Source organism: Cicer arietinum, chromosome 6 (genome assembly GCF_000331145.2).
Source record: "Cicer arietinum cultivar CDC Frontier isolate Library 1 chromosome 6, Cicar.CDCFrontier_v2.0, whole genome shotgun sequence".
In the NCBI taxonomy this organism is placed as follows: domain Eukaryota; kingdom Viridiplantae; phylum Streptophyta; class Magnoliopsida; order Fabales; family Fabaceae; genus Cicer; species Cicer arietinum.
The window spans coordinates 36,368,392-36,377,840 of record NC_021165.2 but is presented as its reverse complement, the minus strand read 5'-3'; positions in this window follow the sequence as shown (position 1 = coordinate 36,377,840).

Genomic DNA, 9,449 nt, shown 5'->3' with positions numbered 1-9,449 from the left:
CATTTGTGATTATAAAACAGATCCAAGATGGTACATAAAAGGAAGATCTATTACCATAACTGCCACTAATTTCTGTCCTCCTAATTATGATCTTCCAAACAACAATGGAGGATGGTGCAACCCACCTCTCAAGCATTTTGATATGGCTTAACCTGCTTGGGAAAAGATTGGAATCTACAGAGGTGGGATCATCCCCGTTTTATTCCAAAGGTTAGAATTTTAATGAATTTGTACTATATCTTTCAGTAATAATAATGTCAGCACTAACTAGACATAATTTAAAAAATGGAAGAAATTTAATGTAACTATATCATAAGTTGGGATCAAACACTTATATCTGTTAGATATTAGACATGTCTTTAATCAATGACATGTTTTTTATATTAACTCTCTGATTTATCAAGAAAACGCATCTTGTTAGTCTAGAGTTCGGCTAAAAGTTAAGTAAAGTCCAACTAAACATTGTTTTAGTCATGATTTGATTTCAGTATTCTCGATCTATTGATAATTAGAGCTTATTATACACTTAAACTCATTCATTGTGTTAGAGCAATGACATGTTAATTATATTGTTGTGACAATTAAAATGTTTTGATTGTATTTTTGGCAGGGTTCCTTGCAAAAAGCATGGAGGGGATAGGTTCAGTGTGAATGGGAGGGACTACTTTGAACTAGTTTTAATAAGCAATATAGGTGGTGATGGATCAATCCAATATGTGTCCATTAAAGGCTCCTAATCTGGTTGAATACTTGTCTATCGTCCTATAACCTATTTGTGGTTACTTAACGATTGTCATCAAAAAATGATATTTTTTATTGAATACTTGTCTATCGTCCTATAACCTATTTGTGGTTACTTAACGATTGACATCAAAAAATGATATTTTTTATTTTGAAACATATATAATCACACCCTTACATGACCACTTTATGCCTATGTTTTGAAAACAGAACCGACTGATTTGGGAGCAAAAATATCCAAGCAAAACAAAATCAGATTCCCAAGCAAAAAAAACGGTACCGGCAGAGAGGGCGAACGGCGTTGATTTGAAGTGGCAGAGAGGGCGAACACGAACGACAGAACCTGAAGTGGCGGTCAAGGGCGAATGGCGAACGACGTTGATTGGTTGCGAACGACGTTGATTGCGAAGGGTTTGAACGACGTTGATTGCGAAGGGTTTGAACGGCGTTGAAGGGTTTAATTGCGAAGGTTTTGCGAATGGTTTTGTTTGCTTACTGAAATCGTTGAAGGGTTTGCTTACTAAACTCAGATTTGCGAAGGGTTTTGTTTGCTTACTGAACTCAGAAATGCCTTCTAACAAATGCCTTAACTTTTTTTTTTTAAAAAACAAAGTAATATACAAAAGTATACTTTCAATTTACCCGCGGATAATCAGTGGTAACAAAAAATACTATTAAATTTTGGCAACTTCAAGTTGAGTTTTTTTTTTTTTTAATTTTACCCACAGATTTTTTTTATTTTACCTACGGACAAACCGTGGAAACTAATTAAAAAAAATTACTAAATAACAAATTTACTCACGGTTTTTCTATAGATATTATATAATTTATCCACTAACTGACATCTGTGGGTAATTTTCCGTAGGTATATAATTAAAACATTCAGTAAAAACAAAAAGCAAAAGAAAAAAAGAAACAAATTAAACACAAATACGTAAACATTCATAATAATTTTTAAAAAATGAAAGTAAATAAATATAACTTCGTGTGTTCATGTCATGCTTCAGAAAACAATTCATTTGAGAGAATATGTAATTTACAAACTGCCTCAGACTGATTATACATTTATCCTAAAGGAATTCAAGATCTTTTGCTTTACACAAAGGAAAAGTTCAACAACCAATCATTTACATAACAGAAAATGTTAAATTATCTATCAATTAGAATTTTTTATATATAACTCGGCTAAGCAAGCTACCATATATTCTTTTTCACCTAATAACAAAGTAACAACTAACAATATATGTGTTTTGATCTTCACTCTCGGGTTGATTCATTTTAGTAATGCTGCCACTTCCCAATTAAAATAATGGATTTCTAAGTTCTCACATTGCGTTTTTCGCAATACACCTCTCCTCAACTCTAAAATTTATTATTGATAGCTATAAATTTTAAATAATATATTTTTTCATAATTGAAATTTACACTGAAACTAGAGGGAACTCCAAACTTAATTAGGTGCCAATTTTAGTTGGACAATTTTTAACAAACTTCTCTAAACAACACTAACTCTTAAATTTAATTTTATGTACCGTGTGAATATTTCCTCAATCAATAGTAGTTATAATATGACAAAATTACATCTAAAGTAATTTATCTCGTTTAATTGTAACATATCTTAATGAATTTGTATTATATCTTTCAGTAATAATAATGTCAGCACTAACTAGACATAATTTAAAAAATGGAAGAAATTTAATGTAACTATATCATAAGTTAGGATCAAACACTTATATTTTTTAGATATTAGACATGTCTTTAATCAATAACATGTTTTTTATATTAACTCTCTGATTTATCAAGAAAATGCATCTTGTTAATCTAGAGTTTGGCTAAAAGTTAAGTAAAGTCCAACTAAACATTGTTTTAGTCATGATTTGAATTCAGTATTCTCGATCTATTGATAATTAGAGCTTATTATACACTTAAACTCATTCATTGTGTTAGAGCAATGACATGTTAATTATATTGTTGTGACAATTAAAATGTTTTGATTGTATTTTTGGCAGGGTTCCTTGCAAAAAGCATGGAGGGGCTAGGTTCAGTGTGAATGGGAGGGACTGCTTTGAACTAGTTTTAATCAGCAATATAGGTGGTGCTGGATCAATCCAATCTGTGTCCATTAAAGGCTCCAAATCTGGTTGAATACTTGTCAATCGTCCTATAACCTATTTGTGGTTACTTAACGATTGACATCAAAAAATGATATTTTTTATTTTGAAACAAATATAATCACACCCTTACATGACCACTTTATGCCTATGTTTTGAAAACAGAACCGACTGATTTGGGAGCAAAAATATCCAAGCAAACAATATCCAAGCAAAACAAAATTAGATTCCAAGCAAAACAAAATCAGATTCCAAGCAAAATAAAAACGGTACCGGCAGAGAGGGCGAACGACGTTGATTTGAAGTGGCAGAGAGGGCGAACACGAACGACAGAACCTGTGATTTGAAGTGGCGGTCAAGGGCGAACGGCAAACGACGTTGATTGATTGCGAATGGCGTTGATTGCGATGAAGGGTTTGTTTGCGAACGACGTTGATTGATTGCGAACGGCGTTAATTGCGAAGGGTTTGAACGGCGTTGATTGCGAAGAGTTTGAACGGCGTTGATTGCGAAGGGTTTGATTGGGAAGGGTTTGCGAATGGTTTTGTTTGCTTACTGAACTTGTTGAAGGGTTTGCTTACTGAACTCAGATTTGCGAAGGGTTTTGTTTGCTTACTGAACTCAGATTTGCGAAGGGTTTTGTTTGCTTACTAAACTCAGAAATGCCTTCTAACAAATGCCTTAACTTCTTTTTTAAAAAAAAAAACAAAGTAATATACAAAACTATACTTTCAAGTTACCCACGGATATTACCTACGGATAATCAGTGGTAACAAAAAATACGATTAAATTTTGGCAACTTCAAGTTGAGTTTCTTTTTTTTTATTTTTTTATTTTACCCACATAATTTTTTTATTTTACTTACGGACAAACCGTGGAAACCAATTAAAAAAAATTAAATTACTTAATAACAAATTTACTCACGGTTTTTCTATAGATATTATATAATTTATCCACTAACTGACATCCGTGGGTAATTTTCCGTAGGTATATGAATCTTTTCTTGTAGTGAAATTCAACTCTCTAATCTTAGAGACACTTTGAAAAACTTGAAGCATCAAGGATGAAGATCTCCTTAAAATGACAAGTTGTGAACAACCAGATAGAGTGTCACATATTCTCATTTAACATCAATACATTGTGTTAACTTTAAAATAAAAATAAAAAACTAAAATATTCACATCCAAAAAAATATTTAGAAGGGTTAGTGTTAACATAAATAAGGGTTAGTGTTATGTCTTTTGTATATTTGGCAATGTTTTATCTCTAATGTTGACTGCTGAGACTGTTTCTCTCAAGCATTCCAAGTAATTCAATTGCAGCAACTTTTTAATTGATTAAATTTATCGTCTTTTCTTAAAGCATTTTAGCCTACAATTAAGTATGCTAAAATATTTCAACAAAACATACTTAGCACATTATATATGTTTTATTAAAACACTTTAGCCTACTTTTTATTTACTAGTACATTCTGATTCTTGGTTTCCCTTGTTTTCAGGGGGAAGGACGAAGGAAACAGTGATGAACAAGATCTTCTGATTTGTTTCTCAGGGCTTGAAGAGAAGGTCCTTGAACAATATACTTTTGCAAAGGTAATGAGAAAAATATATCTTCACATCCTAATAACTCGGAAGACAAAAAATGAATGTATAAGCAATTAGAATAATAGGAGCATATTATTACTTTTTGTTATGAATACCATTGCAATCATTGATGTTTCAGAAAGAAACTTTCCAGAGTTGCATCTAATGACTGCTATAGTTAAACAGTTGTCATGATCAGAATATAACTGTTGTTATGGTTTTTTTTATGATATTCAGAAATTGGAGTGGAAGTTGCATGGTCTTCAAATTGAAGTCCTTCTCTTTATATAGCTAGTTGGTCAGGTGATAAAAAAAAAAAACAGTTACATTGTCAATTTCAAAGGATGAAGGTACTTAAGATCCATCGATCAATCAATATATGCTTTGCTGCTTAGACTGCATATCTTCTAAGTTATTTCTTTAATTTGCTGTAGTTGCTTGTCATTGGTAAGTTATGTGCATATTTATTTGTAGGTAGCTAGGAATGCCTATTACATGGTTTGATTTGTTAGTTATATCTGCATTTTAGAAGTTATAAAAAAAATATTACTAATTGAAGCAAAACAATTCTGATTTCATGAAAAGCGACTCTACATCACACAACAAATATGCCTTGTGAATACAAAAATTTTAATACTACATAAATGTAGAACATTTAAATTACTTCTAATGCTTAAGGAATTTCATCAGTCCCAAATAAAGGCGAACTTTGGTTTATGTGGCATGATAAAACTAGGGGTGAACAAAGTTTGATTCTGAACTAGAACAGAACTACATGTATAACCAAACCGAACTGAATTGAACCGGTTTTAACATAACTGCACTTGTTCAAATTGAACCGAACTCAACTGTTACAATATGCGTTGAACCGAATCGAACTGTTTCTGTTAGTATCTCTAGTTTTAATAGTGCTCAGTGTGGATAATTTGATTGTCTAACTCATTGTTTGATAAGTGGTTGATGGTTGTGGAATAGGGACATTTATTTTTTATGGTTAAAATTTTGATTGCTAATAGAGCTCACTGCCGATTATTATTTTATTTTTATAAGCGCTCCTCACATATCAAATTCTTAAGCAAACTAAAATGTAGAAGGAAGCAAACATTTGTTGAACCCATTTGCTGTTATGATCTAAAAGCAATTGTCGGTAAATTTTAATATATATTATTTGAGTTTGTCATGTTTTGTTTTCAAAGTTACTTATGATGCACGAAAACCAAATAAGCTCTTGTTAAAATTTTATGAAAATTTGTAGATTGAATCTACTCAATAATAAATAGTATTAATTAGAGGGTTGAATTAATGAAGTTCAATTTCTATAAAGAGTTGTTGAAAGGAGTAATTCTGACAAAATGGAATTAACTGTGAATTTATTCTTTAATCTTATGTAAAATGTTTGACATTTTGCTACTTTGGTTGTTTTTTCATCTTGCAATGTCACGGTTTTCTTTTTAATGTAAACATACTTACACAAAGATGTACATGCAAATGCATCTTTGTGTTAAAAGCATGAGGTGGATTTTTATAATAACTTGTTAGAAGGTTGTTTGTTGTTCATTAATGTACATGAACTCCCGCTTGTCCTGCAGGGATGTTTTATTGCAGAAACCTAGGAAGCAAGACACAACTTATAGTTTCTTCCCATGTTAATGATCGTTATTGTTTGTGGTAAACATTTTCTCTTGTAACTTTTTTCGTTGTCGTGTTTATCTTTCCTAGTTTATTGTTCTAGTCTTTCATTGGCATTTTATTCTCTAAAGACATTAATTTATTTGAAAACCTTGGATTGTCTATGGTTCCCTTTGAAATTGTCTGGATGAAGATCAAATAACACGTTAATCTCCATATTTACCACTTGCAAATGAGCTCAGGGAAGTCATTTAAGGTCTAACTTAAAACCTACTTACTTACTTACTTACTTAATGTTTTGGTTGGATTTGGATCCCCTATTCTATTTTTTACTTTTTATATTCATATCCAAAACGTTTTGAAGTATTTACCAAATATTTTGTTTACGAAAATTATTACTGTTCTTCACGAAATTAATTTGCAGTTTATCATAATAAATGTTAAGAAACTCATTCTGACTTCTGTTGAAAGTTTATTGAATCTTTTAGAGTAAAATTAAATTATAGGTTATTGTATGTTTCAATGGAATTAGTTAATAAAGTAAATTAAATATTTGAATTTAATTTATTGATATTAATAATTTAGAATACAATTAGTAGAGAGATAAAATAAATTTAATTTAGTAATTAATATTAAGTTTAAGTGATAGACAATATGTAGGAATAGATCAATTATATATTTATATTTATCTAGTTTTTAGTGACAGACAATACTGTAGAAATAGATCAATTCTTTATTTATTTTTATCTAGGTTTTAGTGACGGTCCACGTAGTAGGTAGAAATAAAAAAAAATGTAGTGACAGTCCTTATAACATGTAGTGACAATATTCTTAATGTAGCAAGACACCACCTTAAAGTTGACAGTTGATCTGGTGCCACTCAAAGTATTATTGGTATTTACCTACAGTTTTTGACTTTTAGCGACAAACTTTGTCTGTCACGAAATGTCAATTTCCCTGTAGTGTGTATAATAGTTGAGTCCTATGAAATCAAATGATCCTTTAACCATCAGGGATTGGTCCCTTGAAAATTTTGACAATCTTTAACCAGTGTTATTAGCCATTTCAATAGGGTATGATCCACACTTTAGTGGCTCCATAAACCTCAGACATCAGAAAACAATTTCAGTTAAGATTGTCAGCAAAACATTATGTTGTTGCAACATTATGTCAGACTTTAGTGTGCCCTTCCCTATGCTTTTTCTGGTAAAAAAATAGAAAGTACAAAATTTTATACGGTTATTAAAAAAAATTATGTGATCAATTAAACAATGATAAGATTATAAATAAAATAGCTTAAATGAATGGTAAGATGAAAGAAAAATATTGCAACAAAACTTGATATCTCCTTAATATATAGCTATGAATATTTGAAAAAAAAAATTAGTTATTTGATTCGGTAAAGAAAGAGTGATAAAATAATTTAAATGAAGAGTAGAATTGAAAGAAAAAATGGTTACGTGAAAAGTTGATATTCCCTAAGCATTGATTATTAAGTTTAGTTCAAATAAGTTTTTAGTACTCAAACATAGAAAAATGATAATTTTTTTGAACCCCAATTTCAAATCATGACCACTGGAAATGATCTAAAAGAAGAATTAGTTGGAAAAAATTACGAGTCATACAGGAAATTAAGGGCCCTAGATGCTGCATCTATGTCTGCCTTTGATTGAGAAAGTAAACAACTCTTAGTTAAATTTATCCTACCACTTTACCAACAATTAATTTCATGAATCTTCTTGATGCCTCTATCTTATAACATTGTGCCTACATCGTTGATCTGAAGTGTTAGTCATTGGATACATGTTAGACACTAGACACATCTTTTATCCGCTTATCAAATATGTGTCCAGTGTCTGACATATACCAGGTCTAACACCGATACAATATTGATACATACTGTTACATTCAATCACTTTTATTTTCTTAAACTATTACAAATGTCTTACATAACAAGCCTATTATCATAGAGGTATACAAAAGTGGTTTATATGGTAACCTGATACTTGTCCTTGTAGACTTTGAACGCAGCTGCATGAGCAAGAATCTAGTAGTGAGTGACTAAGTAGGGCTTTGTACTAGAATTTCTTGCACTGTAATGCAAAGGCAACAACTTGGAGCATCTTCCTGGTGCAAATAATCCATGTGCTTAACCCTGATTTGTGTAAGTGAGTGGCTTATTCAAAGTAATCCAATGTTTCACTCTGTCACCAAACTCTCTATAGCAAAGCTCTATATAGTTCGCAAAGTCCTTCCTGACACACATTTTTAATCATTTACAAAAGAGTCGGGGCAAGTCTATGTTTAATCTCGAATTTGGTTTCTGAAATTAATGAAATTTTAGAATGATCTATGAAATTCAAAATCTTCAACTGCCTTAGTTTCTGCAAAATAATATTAAAGATTAAATTGACTGATCTAGTAATTATGATCAAGGGATTTGAATTTCATGAATCATTAGGGACTAAATGGAAATTTAAGATTTGATATTAAAAATATAAAATCATTACTTACACAATATTAGGGCTCAGAAAACCACCACATTCATCTTCAAGGGCTTGAGGAAGATCCCAATGGAATATTGTTAGACATAAATCCTCTAGATCATGATTTTGACATAATTAACAAACATACAATGCACATGTATCATTTGATAAATCTAACAGGTTGAACTGAGTAACATTTCAGGAACAAACAAGAAAACACTATACACTTGGAACAAAAGCTTGGAACTCAAGAAATCAACCAAAATTGGAGGATGTGCTTGAGAAAGATGCAAATATGTATAGTGTGATTAGTGGTTATAGTAGTTATTTAGTAGACTCATCACTATGGTTTCATACTTAAGTAATTTTCCAGAAAGTAAAAATGAAATCATAAAATAAGATAGTAAACAAATCAACTGATAAGTCGATTGATGAATCAATTGGGCAATTGATTGTCTGACTCAGAACAAAAGTTTTTACTAAGTAAATCGATTGGGAAATCGATTACTTAAAGGCTTTTAGTGAAACCTGAGCTCTGGGTTTAATCCAATCAATTGGACAATCGATTGGGACATCAATTGAGTATTCGATTTTGTGATTCACAGAACCAACCACTTACTGAATCAATCGATTGACAAATCAATTGTGAAAAAGTTTTTCATCAGGAATGAGTTCTGTGATCAACCAAATCGATTGGACAATCAATTGAATTAAGTTTCTTAAACTGCAAGTTTTATGGCAATCGATTAGGTAATCGATTGAAGTTAATCATTTATCAGAAACATGTTGCATAATCGATTGACACATCGATTTCAACCAAAACAGCTGAGCTACTGTAACAAGCCAAATCGATTGGCAAATTGATTGGATTAGAACAGTGGAGTCACTGTGACCAGTCA